The 15,663-nt window shown below is 34.2% G+C and overlaps 1 protein-coding gene across 6 annotated transcripts in view; it reads left to right on the plus strand.

Moving 5' to 3' along the window:
• The window catches only part of LIMCH1 (LIM and calponin homology domains 1), a 337,259-nt gene that overhangs the window by 20,838 nt on the left and 300,758 nt on the right, over positions 1-15,663 (plus strand). The gene's annotated exons all lie outside the window — the stretch shown is intronic.

Here is a 15,663-nt window from a genome sequence, read left to right on the forward strand (position 1 = left end):
TTCTATCTACATAATTATAATATTATTTGGCCCACATCTCTGTCTTGGTCATGGGAATAGGCAGAGTTGGAGAAACTTCTTTCCTTTTTTTCCCCTATAATAATATTAATAATAACTTTGTAGAGCTTTTATAATCTGTTAGAAGCTGGCAACTTGCTTTGTTGCACATAGCTAGTACTTGTCAGAGCTAGGATTTCAGTCTAATCTCCTGAACTCCAAATCCAGTGATCTTTTCTGTTGTATTCTACTGCCTCTCAGCAGAAGGAGATTTCTGTGGAATGGTTTTAATGAAAAAAATTTTGTGTTTATGCTGTCTTAATGAAATGTCACTAAGTAAAATAAATCTAATTTGCATTTCGAAAGTTTATAAGAACTGGAGAAATGTCATTGGTCTCAAAGGCTCAAGTGTTTTATTTTCCTTTTGGCCTTTCTGTCAGAATGAAATGATACTACATTGGCTAAAAATCAATCACAATCTGCAATTCTGCCTCTCTTCCTTTTATAGCCTGTGTTTTAAGGTGGCAGATGATGCTCTTTTCAGTGGTCAGCAGATTGCCAATTCAGAATATACCATGAATGGTTATAACCTTTCACTTTTTCCTTTTATCCCATCTTTCTTAGGTTGGGATATTTCCTCAAGGAGACTAAACATTACAAATATCCAACCTGTTATTGTCCTCCAGTGGAAGTGCTGGATCTGGGGAATGTCCAAATCCTAGTCTCAGCACTATTCAGGCATCTGGGGACTTTCTAAAAGTGGGTACAGCTGCTTTTACACAGTGATTCTTGGTATTCAGTGTCCCAGATTGGCACATCACAGCTGGCGTAGTATATAACATTAGTACGAGAGGGGGGAAAGTTATTTTTATCACTGGTGAGCCTGCTGAAGTTCCATCAGGGTACTTTAAAGCTTACTGTGTTTGTCAGTTTTCTTAGTTTGTTAAACAGATGTTGATTCTTTCATGGGATGGGTGGATTGGTGTGGTAGGGGTTGATGGTTTTCCAGATCTAAAGATCAATGAAAACTCTCTCACATGAAACAAATACAGATGGCATTGCTTTTTATCCTGTTGGTAGAGAATTTGCAGAATAAACACTTTCCCTCATTTTCATAGAATACAAAATGTCTTTGAGCTTTAGACATGAGTTTCTTATTTGTGTGTACTTCATTTTTTGAATCTTCAGCCTTTCATGGGCATCCCTCCCCCTTTTAAAAAGTCATTCTTTTAGAATTTTTTTCTTCAAAAGAATACAGTTGTGATATAAAGTTGTGAAGTGAGTAAAACTTTTTCTCCATCTTTGCAACTAAAAGAAAAGATGGAGTTGCAGAGTTGTGGGTTTTTAGCAAATGATGTAAAATAAAATAAAGGTTCAGCCCTTCCATTATCTAGCATTTATTTAATTTTTTCCCTTTTCTTTATAGATTTGTTGGCTTTTTTTGTGTGCTGTTATTCATTATTTAAGCTTTTGAGGTTTGATTTTGGCACCTGCCCATTCTGAATTTAAATGAAGACATTTGGGGCATGTGTGTGCACGTGATGAACGTTGTCTTGCTTTCCTCAGTGACTGAAGCTTTGAACTAAATGAGATTATCTTTAGACACTTGGTGACTTTTAATGTAAGCATTACTCTGTGGTTCATAAGACAGAAAATTAAAGGCCCAGATGACTTTTTCTTTGCACGGCAATTAAGAAAGGATATTGGATTTTAATAGTTAAGACATGTAGAAAATGGCGTGCATAATTATTTTAAAAGTAAAACGACCTTGACACAATGGTACAATACACAAATTTCTTTTGGGGGGTTTTTCCCTCTGTGCAAACTAGCTTGTATGATGAATCCTTTCCTTTTCCCTCCAGTATTTTAAGGGCTTATCTCCTTGAAGTTTTGCACATTCTGGATAGGTTCCAGTGTATTGCTTTACTTAACAGGCTTGCCTTCTTTTGCTTCAGACTTCTATACTCCATACAAGGAAAGGGGGTCTGAGACATCTCCCTGGCAGATTTCAATTCAGTTCAGTAAAATGGTAGCTATCCAAAAGCAGAATGCAGTACCATATGGAGCCAAGTTTCCTTTTTTTTGGAGACATTATCTGCTTAAGGAATGATCTCTTATTGAGGATGATGAGGTTATTTGTGCATCTGGTGAAGTTTGGACATGAGTTTAGTTGACCAATACGGTCTCTTCTAACTCCATGTTACAATCAACTGGATTTTCATAAGTGTGAATTGTGCCTGGTGCTGACCAGTCTAGCATTTTGTGCTTGAAGGATTGAAAATTGTTATAAATATGTTATCTAGCTCAGGAAGGAGATAGAAAGTAGCAAGCTTTGTCTTCTTACTAATTCTCTATGGCTATGACTGTTTTCCCTTGGTATTGTTATTGGAGGGGGAAATAGAATTTCAGAATCAAAATTGTTTGGCATTTTTACCAAGTTGAACTAGAATTGGTTAAATGACTTGTGTACAACTCACTGACAGATCCAAAGATGAAAAATGGCAGCCTTTAACCTTAAGAGCATACAGTTTAGTCAAGAGTGTAAGGCATGTATGCACCCAAATAGTATAAAAGGTAGAATGTGTTAAAGCAATGTATATTTAAAAAAAATAGAAAAGAAAAGAAGGTATAAAAGCTCACTGAAAAAATAATCCCTTCAAAATTAGAATAGATCAAATGGAAGCGAATGATTTTGTGAAAAATCAAGAAATAATAAAATAAAACCAAAAGAATAAAAAAAATTACAAGCCAACATGAAATATCTCATTGGAAAATCAACTAATGTGGAAGATTCAGAAAAAATGATTTAAAAATTATTGGGTTACATGAAGACTGTGATCAATAAAAGACCCTAAATATCACCTTTCAAGAAATGACCAAAGAAAGCTGCCATGATATTCAAGAACCAGAAAATAAAGTAGAAATTGAAAGAATTCACCAATCACTTTTTGAAAGAGACCCCAAAATGAAAGCTTCAAAAATATTGTTAAATTCTAGAGCTCCCAGGTCAAGGAGAAAATATCTCAAAAAACAAAAAATATTCCATAAAATAGGGGATTTTCAAACACTTTTAATGGACGAAATGTCCAACTCTATTTTTTTTTTTTTTTGGTTTTTATTTAATAGCCTTTTATTTACAGGATATATGCATGGGTAACTTTACAGCATTAACAACTGCCAAACCTCTTGTTCTAATTTTTTACCTCTTACCCCCCCCACCCCCTCCCCTAGATGGCAGGATGACCAGTAGATGTTAAATATATTAAAATATAAATTAGATACACAATAAGTATACATGACCAAAACGTTATTTTGCTGTACAAAAAGAATCAGACTCTGAAATATTGTACAATTAGCTTGTGAAGGAAATCAAAAATGCAGGTGGGCATAGATATAGGGATTGGGAATTCCATGTAATGGTTTTTAGTCATCTCCCAGAGTTCTTTTTCTGGGCATAGCTGGTTCAGTTCATTACTGCTCCATTGGAAATGATTTGGTTGATCTCGTTGCTGAGGATGGCCTGGTCCATCAGAACTGGTCATCATATAGTATTGTTGTTGAAGTATATAATGATCTCCTGGTCTTGCTCATTTCACTCAGCATCAGTTCGTGTAAGTCTCTCCAGGCCTTTCTGAAATCATCCTGTTGGTCACGAAATGTCCAACTCTAAATCAAAATTTTGATATTCAAATACAAGACTCAAGAGAATCAAAAAAGCAAACAGAAAAGGGAAATAATAAAGTTAAACTATTTACATAGTTACATGGGAAAATAGCTCAAAAGGTTTACAATTTTTTTTTGAAGGTAGAATGCAATAGGGATAAAGAAGACATTTGGTTCTGAATGGACTAGGAAGTTTTGATAATGGAGAGATCAATTCTCAGCTGAGGGAAATCAGGAAAGATTTCATAGAGTATATGCAACCCAATGAAGTTGTGATGCTTGGGGAAAGAAGAGCAATGTCAAGAGGTAGAGATATAGAGGGGAAGGAGTACATTCCAGGGAAGAGAAGATGATCTTTTTGAGTAAGAATTAGGCTTCTAAATTAAAACCATTTCTAGTCATATGAAAAAATGCTCTAAATCATTATTGATTAGAGAAATGCAAATTAAGACAACTCTGAAGTATCACTACACACCACTCAGATTGACTGAGAGAACAGGAAAAGATAATAATAAATGTTGTAGGGGATGTGGGAAAACTGGGATATTGATACATTGTTGGTAGAGTTGTGAATTGATCCAACCCTTCTGGAGAACAATTGGAACTATATCCAAAGGCTATCAAACTGTACATCCAGCACAGTGTCTCTACTTTGATCCAGTAGTGTCTCTACTGGGTTTGAATCCCAAAGGGATCATTAAAAAAAGAAAAAAAGACCCACATATACAGAAATGTTTGTAGCAGCCCTTTGTGGCAAGAATTAGAAACTGAGTGGTTGTCCATCAGCTGGGGGATGGCTGAATAAATTATAGGATATAAATGTTATGGAATGTTATTATTCTATAAGAAATGATCAGCAGGATGATTTCAGAGAGGCCTGGGGAGACATGAAGTGAGTAGAACCAGGAGATCATTGTACACGTCAACAGAAAGATTATATGATGATCAATTTGTGGCTCTTTTCAACAATGAGGTGATTCAGGATAGTTGAAATGGACTTGTGATGGATCACAACATATTTTTTACTTTTTTGTTGTTTGCTTGCATTTTGTTTTCTTTCACGTTTGTTTGTTTGTTTTTGATCTGATTTTTCTTGTGCAGCATGATAATTGTGGAAATATGTATAGAAGAATTGCATATGTTTAACATATATTGGATTACTTACTCTCTGGGGGAGGGGATGGGGGAAAGGGAGGGAAAATTTGGAACACAAGATTTTACAAGGGTGAATGATGAAAACAACTTTTGCATGCATTTTGAAAATAAAAGGCTGTTAAAAAAAGAAAGAAAGAAAGTATACTGCCAAGGTAAATAAATATATTCACAGCAAAAAAAAAAAAAAAAAAAAAAAAAAAAAAAAATTAGGCTCCTGCTGTCATAGTCTTTTCAACTTCTGCATGTAATTATACAATGTATTCAACTTCTGTTTGTCATTTTGGAATTCATTGGTATTTTGAATCAATCAATAAATTATCTCATGGCTCTGTTACCATTTAACAAGTTTTTCTTTTGTAAATGAATGCACTTCCTTCATCTACTAATGATAAGCAGGCAGAAGTAAAAAAAAAAATTTATCTGTAGATGTTCATTGAACATCTGTTTCTTTTCTAATTCGCTACTGCAAAGAATAAGTCCTTGACTAGAGCTAGTATATATATATATATATATATATATATATATATAGACTCATTATACACTTACTAGAATAGGGGTGGGGGTGGGGGTGGGGATAAGCTTTGATTTATTGCCTACTATATGCCAGGCCCTGTGATAAGTTCTTTACAAATCCTTAGCTAGGAACCTCTTTTTTTGTTTGTTTTGTTTCTTTTAAATTTTATCTTTTATTCTGAACTTAAACACCAAAAATAGTGCATTTCTGTATATACAGCAGAACGCACAAGAGGGTTGTAGATGGAGTTTTTAATTTCCTTTTCCTATTATTTGCATTTTTTAAAAAGTCAATCTGATAGATTCTTTATTTCCCTTTCAAACCTGTCCTGCTTGACCATTTCCTTCTGAACTTCCTTCTATTCTCTTTGTGCATTATGAAAAAAGTTTCAATAGCTCTTTTTAAAATCACTATTGTTAACCTCTTCTTTTACCCTTAACATTACCTTCCCTCACCCCTAGTTAAACATGAAGAGAAAGAAAAAAGCCTTTGTAACAAATAAGCATGAACAAGCAAAGCGAATACATAGTAGAGGTGCCCCCAAATATATGCTTTTCTGTATCTTGAGTCCATGGTCTCTTTGTCAGGAGGTAGGTCACATGTGTCATCCTAGTCCTCCATAGACATCATTGGTTATGGAACTGCTGAAAGTCTTTCAAAGTTGTTTTTTTCCCCCATGTTGTCCCTTTGTAAATTGTTCTCATGTTTTGTTTCCTTTACTTCCAGATTCTCAGAAATAATCTCTTTTGTCATTTCTTATGGCAAAATGATATTATATTCATATATCGTAATATGTTCAAGCCTTCTACAATTAGTGGGCATCCCCTTGGATTTTAGTTCTTTGCTATCATTTCCCCTTTTACTCTCAAACCCAGTTTAGGATCAAGAAGTTTTTCCTCTTATAATTATTACTTTCCAGGATCCTCCTCCTAACTTCCCTCCTAATCCTGCTATTTCCCTATTGAATATGATATATTTCTACACCTTAACACACTCTCTCTGTTTGTTTCTGTCTCTGTCTTCCTGAAATTCTCTTTTTTTCTCAGATGCCTGCTCCCTCCATTCTTTCTTCTCTCTTTGTATGATATTCTTTTGTTTATATATCTTTTCTTTCTTCTTCTTTTTCTTTCTATACTATTCTATTCCTTTTGACCTCATTTTTCTTTCCCATATTGGTACAAAATGAGCCACTATATCACAGGTTCCTTTTTTTCTTTTTCTTTTTTTAAACTCCCTTTATATTCATTGAAGACATTAAGGTTCTAAAAGGACACTTGTCTCTTCTCCTCCCCTTAGAATATTAGTACATCTTCACAATTACTCTTCAATTGCTCAAATACATTTACTTTTTCAGGTATCTCTGGATTGGGTGATATTTCAAAGTTCCTTGTCAATTCTGGTCTTTTCATCAGAAATGCTTGAAAGTTCACTATTCCATTAAAAATCCATTTCCTCCTCTAGGATTAGACTAGACTTTTCAAGGTAAGTTATTCTTGGTCATAAGCCTAGGTAATTTTAAAAATTATGTGGTATTTTTTTTTCTTGTTAACAAGCAAGCTTTTATTTCCTTTCTCTTCCACTTCTGTCTCCCTACTGAAAAAGGAAAAACAAAACAAAACAAGACTCTTAACAAATGTGCATAGTTAAGCAAAATAATTTTGCATATTAATCATGTCCAAAAATGTGTCTCGTTCTGCACCTTTTGACTATTATTTCTTCATCAGGAGTTCTCTGGAATCATGGTTGATCATTGCATTGTCCACAGTTCTTAGATGTTTCAAAGTTGTTTGCAGTATAGTTCTTATAGATTGTTCTGTTTCTGCTCATTTTATATCCATTTCTTGAAACAGTCTCCTTTAGAATTTCTTCTGGAACAATAGTAAATCCATTATATTCCTGCACCAGAATCGGTTCAGCCACTTCCCAGTTGATGTATATACTTCAAAAAGATCAACTATAAATATTTTTGTACACTTGAATCATTTTCGTTTCTTTGATCTCTGAGGGATAATTACCTACTAGAGGTATTGCAAGATCAGAAGATATGCATAATTCACTAACTTGGAGTATAGTTCCCAATTGCTTTCCAAAGGAAGAATCACTTTTTTTTTTTTTTTTAACAACTCCTTCAACATTTGTTATTTTACTCTTTTATTAGCTTCAGTATGATAGGTATGAGCTAGAATCTCTAAAACTATAATGCTTTAATTTCATATCTCTAATTATTAGTGTTATAAATCTCTATCTTTTGCCTTTTGGAATATTGTATTCCAAATTCTCCTCTTATTTATAGTAGAAACATGGAGATCTTACATGATCCCACCTGTGTTTATTTGGCACGTAGATTGTTTCTATGCATGTAAGATTCTCTTAGACATGAAATCACCTTGGATTTTGTCTGCAATATTCCTGAGAAATGTTCTTTTGTGTTATCTTTTAGGAGGTGATCAGCACCTTCTTTCTGTCTTCATTTTGTTCTCTGGGGCTAATAGAGCTGAAGTTTTAATTTATGTTTTCTTGATATGTAACATCCTTGATAAAACAAACCATGTTCTTCAGGTAGTTCAGTGATTCTCAAATTGTCTCTTCTTGACAGGTCTTCCAGGTCAGTCATTTTTGGTATCAAATATGTTACATTTTCTTTCATTTAAAAAAATTGATTTTGTTCTAATATTTCTTGCTTTTCCTTGTAATTATTTATTTCTTTTTTGATATATTCTAGTTTTCAGGTAAATTTGTTTCTTTCTCTTCTAAAGTAAACTTCCAATTATTTCCTCTAGAACTTTCATTTCATTTTAAAAAGGCCTTGATACTTTTTTTTTAGGGATTCATGAATTCCTTGTGGAAAGTTCATTATTTTTTCATTGAGGTACCATAATTTTTTATATTAGCTGTTGTTTTTGTTTACTTAGTTCTCCAGCTTTATTACTGAATTGGGGATTTGTGGTAGACCCAATCTCAGCCTCCTGCTCTGCTATTGGGTAGATTGGTTAGCCCTATTTGCTCTTAATCCTCAGTTCTTTTTTCTTGTTGAGGAAGTTGGGGTTAAGTGACTTGCCCAGGGTCACACAGCTAGGAAGTATTAAGTACCTGGGCCAGATCTGAACTCAAGTCTTCCTAACTTCAGGACTGGTGCTCCATCTACTGCACCACTTAACTGCCCCTTAATCCTAACTTCTTTGTGGCTACTTGAGGTTGCATTTTTTTAAAATGTTGTTTTTGAGTAGAATAAGTCACTTATTATAGTTTATAATTGAATTTCCAGATCATTTTCAGCTTGATAGGCATTTCAGTATTTTGTTTAAAAACTTTAATTTACAGATGAGTTGCCTTTCTCTCTTGCACATGGTAGATGTTTAGTAAATGTCTATTTTACTGAGTTAGAAGAGTGACATGAAGAAAGCATTGGATGTTCTAGGAATACCAATTACAAGAGCATAATGTGAAGGGCAAAGGCCAGAAGACTAGTGAAGATGGATATCAAAATGAAAATCATTAATGGGAGACAGAATCAGGATGAAACATTGGAAACGGAGATGAGAGGATGAATGAGAAAAAAAAAATTAGATTGAATTTTTTATGAATTGGCAGTTGATAGACTGTGTAAGGTGAACAAAATGAGAGTCAAAAGTGACTAGAGTTATGATTTTGAATGATTGGGAGAAATGAAGTAGACTACAGAAGGAACAGAAAAGTGGGAATAAAGAGCAGGTTTGGTGTGAAAGATATATATATATATAATTTTCAATATGTTAAATTGGTAGTATTAGCAAGAACATGTAGGTATAGGCATCTAATCCAGGGCTTGATTTCTGGGGAAACTTCATTTTACAAATGAATGCATACAGGTGGTTATTAATTTAAAAAATAAAATAAAATAAAAATTAAATTAAAAAAAATTTTAAATTAAAAAAATAATAATAATAAAGATAAATCCAAGCAAGAGGGGATAGAGAAAAGAGGGGGAAAAAAAAGCCAGGTAGAATAAATACCTTGGAGGATTCCTATGTTTAAAGGAAGGAAAAAAAAAAAGAGGATTGTGTAAAAAAGACAGAAGAATATTAGCTTAGTATGGTGTGATGGAAGTGAAAAGCAGACAGATGTTTCAGAAGGATCAAGGAAGATGACAGAAAAAAAAAGACCATTGGGTTTGATAGTGAGTCATTCATTAGTGGACGTCACTTTCTGGCAATAGTCATGCCATTCTCCAGGCTGGTACTAACAGTCTTTCCAGCTTGCCATGGAACCTGTTAGAGCTCTCACTATTATCAATCTACCAAGGAACATGCATAAGATGAGGCAAATTTGTTGAACTTGTTAGCCTTTCATTCATTTATTTCTATTCTACAAAGTTATATTTTCTCAGTTGAATTATCTTGATCATCAATAACGTTACTATTCTTTTTTTAATATACAATCCTTACAATTTATTTTGCCTTTATACAAAGTACTTACTACATTTTAAATTGAAGTTTATATCAGTTCCTTCAATTTTTCTTTTCTTTTTGCACTTAATAGTATTTTTTCCAAATTATATGCAAAGATAATTTTCAACATACCTTTTTATAAGATTTTGAGTTCCAAAGTTTTCTCCTTTCCTCCCCTCTCTTTCCTCCTATCTCAGCCATGCGATATAGACTATACATGTATAACCATGTTAAACATATTTCCATATTAGTCATAATTTTTTTGTTCTTGAAAAAATAAATATCAAATGATGAAAAATATTTAGGAGTATGGAATCAATGGAGTAGAGTTAACCTGTGTGAGTTGTTATCCACAGAGACCAGCTTTTTATTTTTGCTTTTCTTAATTGGATTTTTTTTTAAAAGATTGTCAAAATACATAAGTTTAATTCATGCAGAATAAATAACATTTGGAATTGTTATTACATTTCCATATAATAATACCAAAGTAATTTAGGTTTTTTTCATGGGTTATTGGCACTTTGTGATTGAGGCCTGTCACCACTGCCAAGACAACTCTGTTTAGCTCATTGCTCTGGTACTTTAAAAAAAAAAGAGCATTTTCAATAGGACCCTAGTTGTGGTAGCTGATAGAATCAGACCTTAGGTTCTTAGGTTACATTTAAACACTCCTAATGAAAAGGACTTTTTAAAATTTTTTACCAATATTCATTTGCTTGAAACCTGTTATATTCTTAAATTTCATATAGGAGTCTCAGAATAAAGAGCTATTGTTGACTAAACTTAATCTGAAAATCTCAATCATACTGGCCCTTGCAAACCGTAATAGGGTTGCAGCTACGGGCTTTTGAGCCTGATATTTAAAGACTTTGCATTTCATGTGATTAATAGTAGAAATGGGTGTAGGCACAAAAATGCCAAAGATATCACTTTATTTTTGACCCATGACCTTAATGTGTTTTGGCTTTTAATCCAGATTTCCTTACCATGAGCCAGTATAAAATTCCGCTAGGAAACAGATGTATTGTGAAGAGCTAAGTTGCTGTCCCTTAGGATTTTGAAGCTGGAAAGAAAAAGTCAGATAATTCAGCAAGCATCTGCTGTGTATGGAGGACCTCATATGTTGTAGAAATCAGGTGGGGTAATAATATTGCTGGAAGAAACTAGGCGGTTCAGTGGAGAGAGCATTAGGTTTTGAGTCAGGGATTTTTGAGTTCAAATCTGTCCTCAGACACCTATTAATTGTGTGATTTGGCCACTGTTTGCCTTACTCCACTGGAGGAAGAAATGGCAAACCATTCCATTTCTTTGCCAAGAAAACCCTTGGACAGTGCTGGAGTGCTGTGGTCCAGGGCTCGCAAAGAGTTGGATGTGATTGAACAATAACAACAATATGACCACTTGATGCTTGGACTTGGACTATGGTTTTTGATTTTCATGTACTTTTTTGGAAATCACTAAAATTTGAGTCACCTGCCTCCAAATCCTGGGTATTATTATAATATAAGGGATTGGTATCCTTCCTTAAGTGTCTCCTCCATTCAACTGCTGAATTAATGTTCCTGCCTCCAAATCCTGGGTATTGCTATAGTATAAGGGATTGATATCCCTTCCTTAAGTGTCTCCTCTCTTCAGCTGATGAATTAATGTTCCTTAAGCCCAGATTTGACCACGACATTCTCCTATTCAGTAAACTACAGGGCTTCCTTATCAATCACCTCCAGGGTCAAATATGACATCCTGGCACTCAAAGCCCTTCACACTCTGGTCCCATTCTCCAATTCCAGTCTTTTCATACCTTACATAGCCCCTTCCCCAATGTACTTCATGATTCAAAGCTTCCTCACTGTTTTTTACATAAGACATCCATCTCTTGGCTGCTGGCAGTTTGATTGGACGCTTCCCATTATCTGGAAATACTCTTCCTTCTTATCTTTCTTTGCTTCCTGGCTTCCTTCACATCTCAGCCAAAATCCCATCTTCTGGGAGAAACCATTCCTTATTTCTCCTTAATGCTAGTGTTTTTTAATCTATTGATTTTTTTTCTTCAATTTATTTTGTGTGTGTGTATACATAGTACATAGTTTGTATGGGTCTTTCCCATTAGACTGAGTTCCTTCAGAATGAGGACAGACTTTTTCTTTGTATCTTATGATACTTGACTTAGCCTGGTATATAGTAGGTGCTTAATAAATGCTTATTGACTTGCCAACTTTTAAGGATGTCAGTGTAATCTAATGCAAAAAGTGCTTGTTTGGAGCTAGGAGGACTGACAAATCCTGACCCTTTAATTTCTTTACAGAGTGAGGAAGTTGTATGTGATGACTCTCTGAGGGTCCTTTTTTTGCTCTAGCTCTACTATTATAGAATTATATATATATATATTATTAATATAATAATTTTAAATATAGTAATTTTATACTATAATTTATATAGTATATATATACTATAATATAGTATAGTGTTATAGTATATAATATATTATATAGTATAATATAGTATATATTATAGTATTATAGTATAATATAACATACTATATAATGCAATAATACTATCATTTTATATTATTGGTGACAAAAGCCCCAATATTAATTTTAGTAGTACAGTACAAAGAGTTTTGCAAACCATTTAGAAAGCTTTCTTCATTTAATCCTCCAGACAATCCCATAATAGGAGGTAGCTATTATTGTTATCATTTTAGAAATACAAAAACCAAAGGCCTGCTAGATTTTGGCTGGTCCAAGGTTACACATATAGAAAGTCACATTTTCTCTTCGTGTGTAGGTCTTCATATCCACTGTCCTTTCCATTTCCTCCCATCACTCTTTTGAAGGTGCCCAAAGAGAGCCTGGCTTACCGTACAGCTCTTATAAAATGCCCTTAGTGAAAAAGAAATGGTTAAATATTTTTAGAGTTTACAGAGAGTTTTTCTGATATGAGCCATCAATGTGGTATTGAGGTTACTGATGTTTTCTATCAGCAATGAAATATAAGCACTGTTTGCTGCCATGGAAGGGACCTTTTCCTTCCCTAACTAGGTGGTCTACAAGCATTTATCAAGTGCTTACCTTGGCAAGTCCTGGGATTACAGGACAGCAGACAGGTAGTCCCTGCTCTCAGGGAGCTTCCTTTCTTAAAAACAAAAAACAACAAAGCAGTAAAAGGGAGAGAGGGAATAGAAGAGACCGAGGGAGAAGTTACTTGGATGGGGGTATGATAAGAGAAGATGCTGACTGCAGCCTAGAGAGAAATGAAATTACCCCTTATTGTTCCATTGTCCATGTTGACTTTGGCCTGACTGCTGGTAAGAGTTTATGGAATCCCACTAATCCTTGTACCCACTAAACTTTTAGTAGACTATCTGCTGCCTAAATACTACTAGGCCTTTCCATCTACCAAGAAATATTCACAGAGTCTCCTTTCTTTTGTTGTCTTCCCACTTTTGATATGATCTTTTAAAGCAGAGACTGTCTTGATTGTGTCCCCGATGCTTAGCACATGGGAAGTTTAATAAACCATTTTTGTATTCCATTATTACACATTCTTTTTACTAAGTTCATTCTTGGTCAATGTCCATTTTCTTCATTTATATTTATATATAGGTATATTTATAAGTTTGGTGTATTCTTGAGGATGGGATCTCCATGTACTAGTTTTAAAAATAGAAATGCCAATTTTTACTTAGCTCTTTCTTGGTCAATGTCCATTTTCTTCATTTATATTTATATATAGGTATATTTATAAGTTTGGTATATTCTTGAGGATGGGTTTCCATGTACTAGTTTTAAAAATAGAAATTCCAAATACCATCTCTTGATATGAATTGGATAGGTTAACTCTTCTTTCATCACTTTCAACCACTTAAGGCCACCTGTTTGTTCACTAACAGAAATATCAAGTTTTCAGAGATTCAAAAAAAAAAGAACACATCTCTTAGGAATAATTGAAATCTTACTCATTTTCTTTAATGTTTCTTGATGAATTTGTCACAGAAAGGAATAGTTGTGATAAATGCAAGTAAATATATAATTCTCATATCCTTAGCCCTTACCACTTCACAAAATAATATCCTCTGAGCAAATATAATATGAAGAATTGAAGTGAAAAAATAACATTACTGAATGGCTTTTTAGCTGTCTATTTAAACTTGGCAAATGCTTGCTTTAAGATTGATTTTAGACTTTTCCCAGAGGCTAAGAATAGTAGTTGTGATCTCACCTCCTATAACACTGATTAAGGTGCTTCAGTGATGATTTGTTGTTCAGTTATCCAGTTTATTCAGTCTGTTTGTGTTGTGTCCCAATAGATCACAGCATATCAGTACTGTCTGTGGGTTTTTTTGTCAAGGATACTGGAATGGTTTGCCATTCCAGTGGATTAAGTGATCAGCATTTAAGTGACTTGTTCAGGGTCACACCTTTAAACGCTGGTATTTCTGACTCCAGGCCCAGAACTCTCCATACTGAGACAACAGCTGACTTAGTGATGATTAGCACTGGGAATTTCCACATTAGTGAACAAATTGATTGAGATGGTGACTTTCACTAAGTCAGTCTGAATCCTTCAGGACAATGTTGACTGAGTTCTCAAGGATGTGTCATTGGAACGCAATGTCTGGGGAGTGCTTCCAAGCTAGAGAGTGTGGGTCTGTTCTGGGACTATGTATATTTAGTTCAAGGATATCAGGCCCCCTGATTTTGAGAGCAGTAACCCCCAGGTTGGCTTCAGGGTTATGAATTTCCCGAAACCAATTATTGAAAATCATGTGTTCAATAACTGAGGAGTCACAGTCTGGATTTGGTCAAGGACTACCAGTAGCAATTAAATCACAGTGCTTTGAAGTATGGAAAAAAAGATGGCGGCATTTTAACAATCATATCAACTCTGATGTTAACTGCAGCTACCCTGGGTGTAAGATATGATAAAACTACATCTTCATAAACTGAAAAAGATTTGTGATAATTTAGTCCAAATTATAGAATTTCAGTTTGGAAGGGACCTTGGGGCTCACAAGTACAACCTATCATTAATGGCGTTTCAAATGGAAACTGATGTGGAGTAATTACATTTTAATCTTGTTGGGCAGCTTTGGGGAGTTTTGCCATCTGCTTGCCATGTGTCTGACACCTGCTCTACTGTACCCCCACAAGTGGTTTTTTTTTCCCTTCTGTTAAGGACTTAAGACAACCAATTCTGCCTTTGGAAAGCTAGATACATTAAGCTCAAATCTATCTCATTCTCCATATCAGACTGTGAATTACTTGAGAGCAAGCACCGAGTCCCTTTACCTCCACACCTTTCTTGGTGTCTCAGGACTTAACAAGTGCCTGGCACTTCATAAAACGCTCATTAACTTGTTGGCTCTTAAAATCAAACAAAATAAGTCCAATTTTCTTCCATGTCATAGCACTTCAAAGATAACCATCATCTTCTCTTTCCCAATTCTTCAAGATTGTACATTCTGTTCTCTTTGTCATGTCTGTAGTTTAAAATGACAAAGAATAGAAAGATTGAATTTTGAGAGGCAAAAGTATTCATATTTATAAGCATTAGCAACATCATTTAAAGGCATAAGTATTAATAGAAATAGAAATAAATAATAATAATAGAAAATAGAAAAGAATAGAAAAAGAATTAATAAAGAAATAAAGAAAATTAATAAAGAAAAATTATAGAAATATTAACTCTGTGCATATTGATGATTCAGGTCATTGAATTGTCCATCCAGATGCATATCATATTTGCTTTTTCCTGTTTGAATATTGAAACTGAACTCTTTTTTGATGTCATTTATGTCATTTAAGAGGCTTTGGAATAGTTTGTAGCAAAATTAAAAGCTGGAGGAGAACACCTGAAATGGAATGGAATATCCTACCATTTGAGCTCTCCACTGAAACATCCTTCAAG

Source organism: Sarcophilus harrisii, chromosome 6 (genome assembly GCF_902635505.1).
Source record: "Sarcophilus harrisii chromosome 6, mSarHar1.11, whole genome shotgun sequence".
Taxonomy (NCBI): domain Eukaryota; kingdom Metazoa; phylum Chordata; class Mammalia; order Dasyuromorphia; family Dasyuridae; genus Sarcophilus; species Sarcophilus harrisii.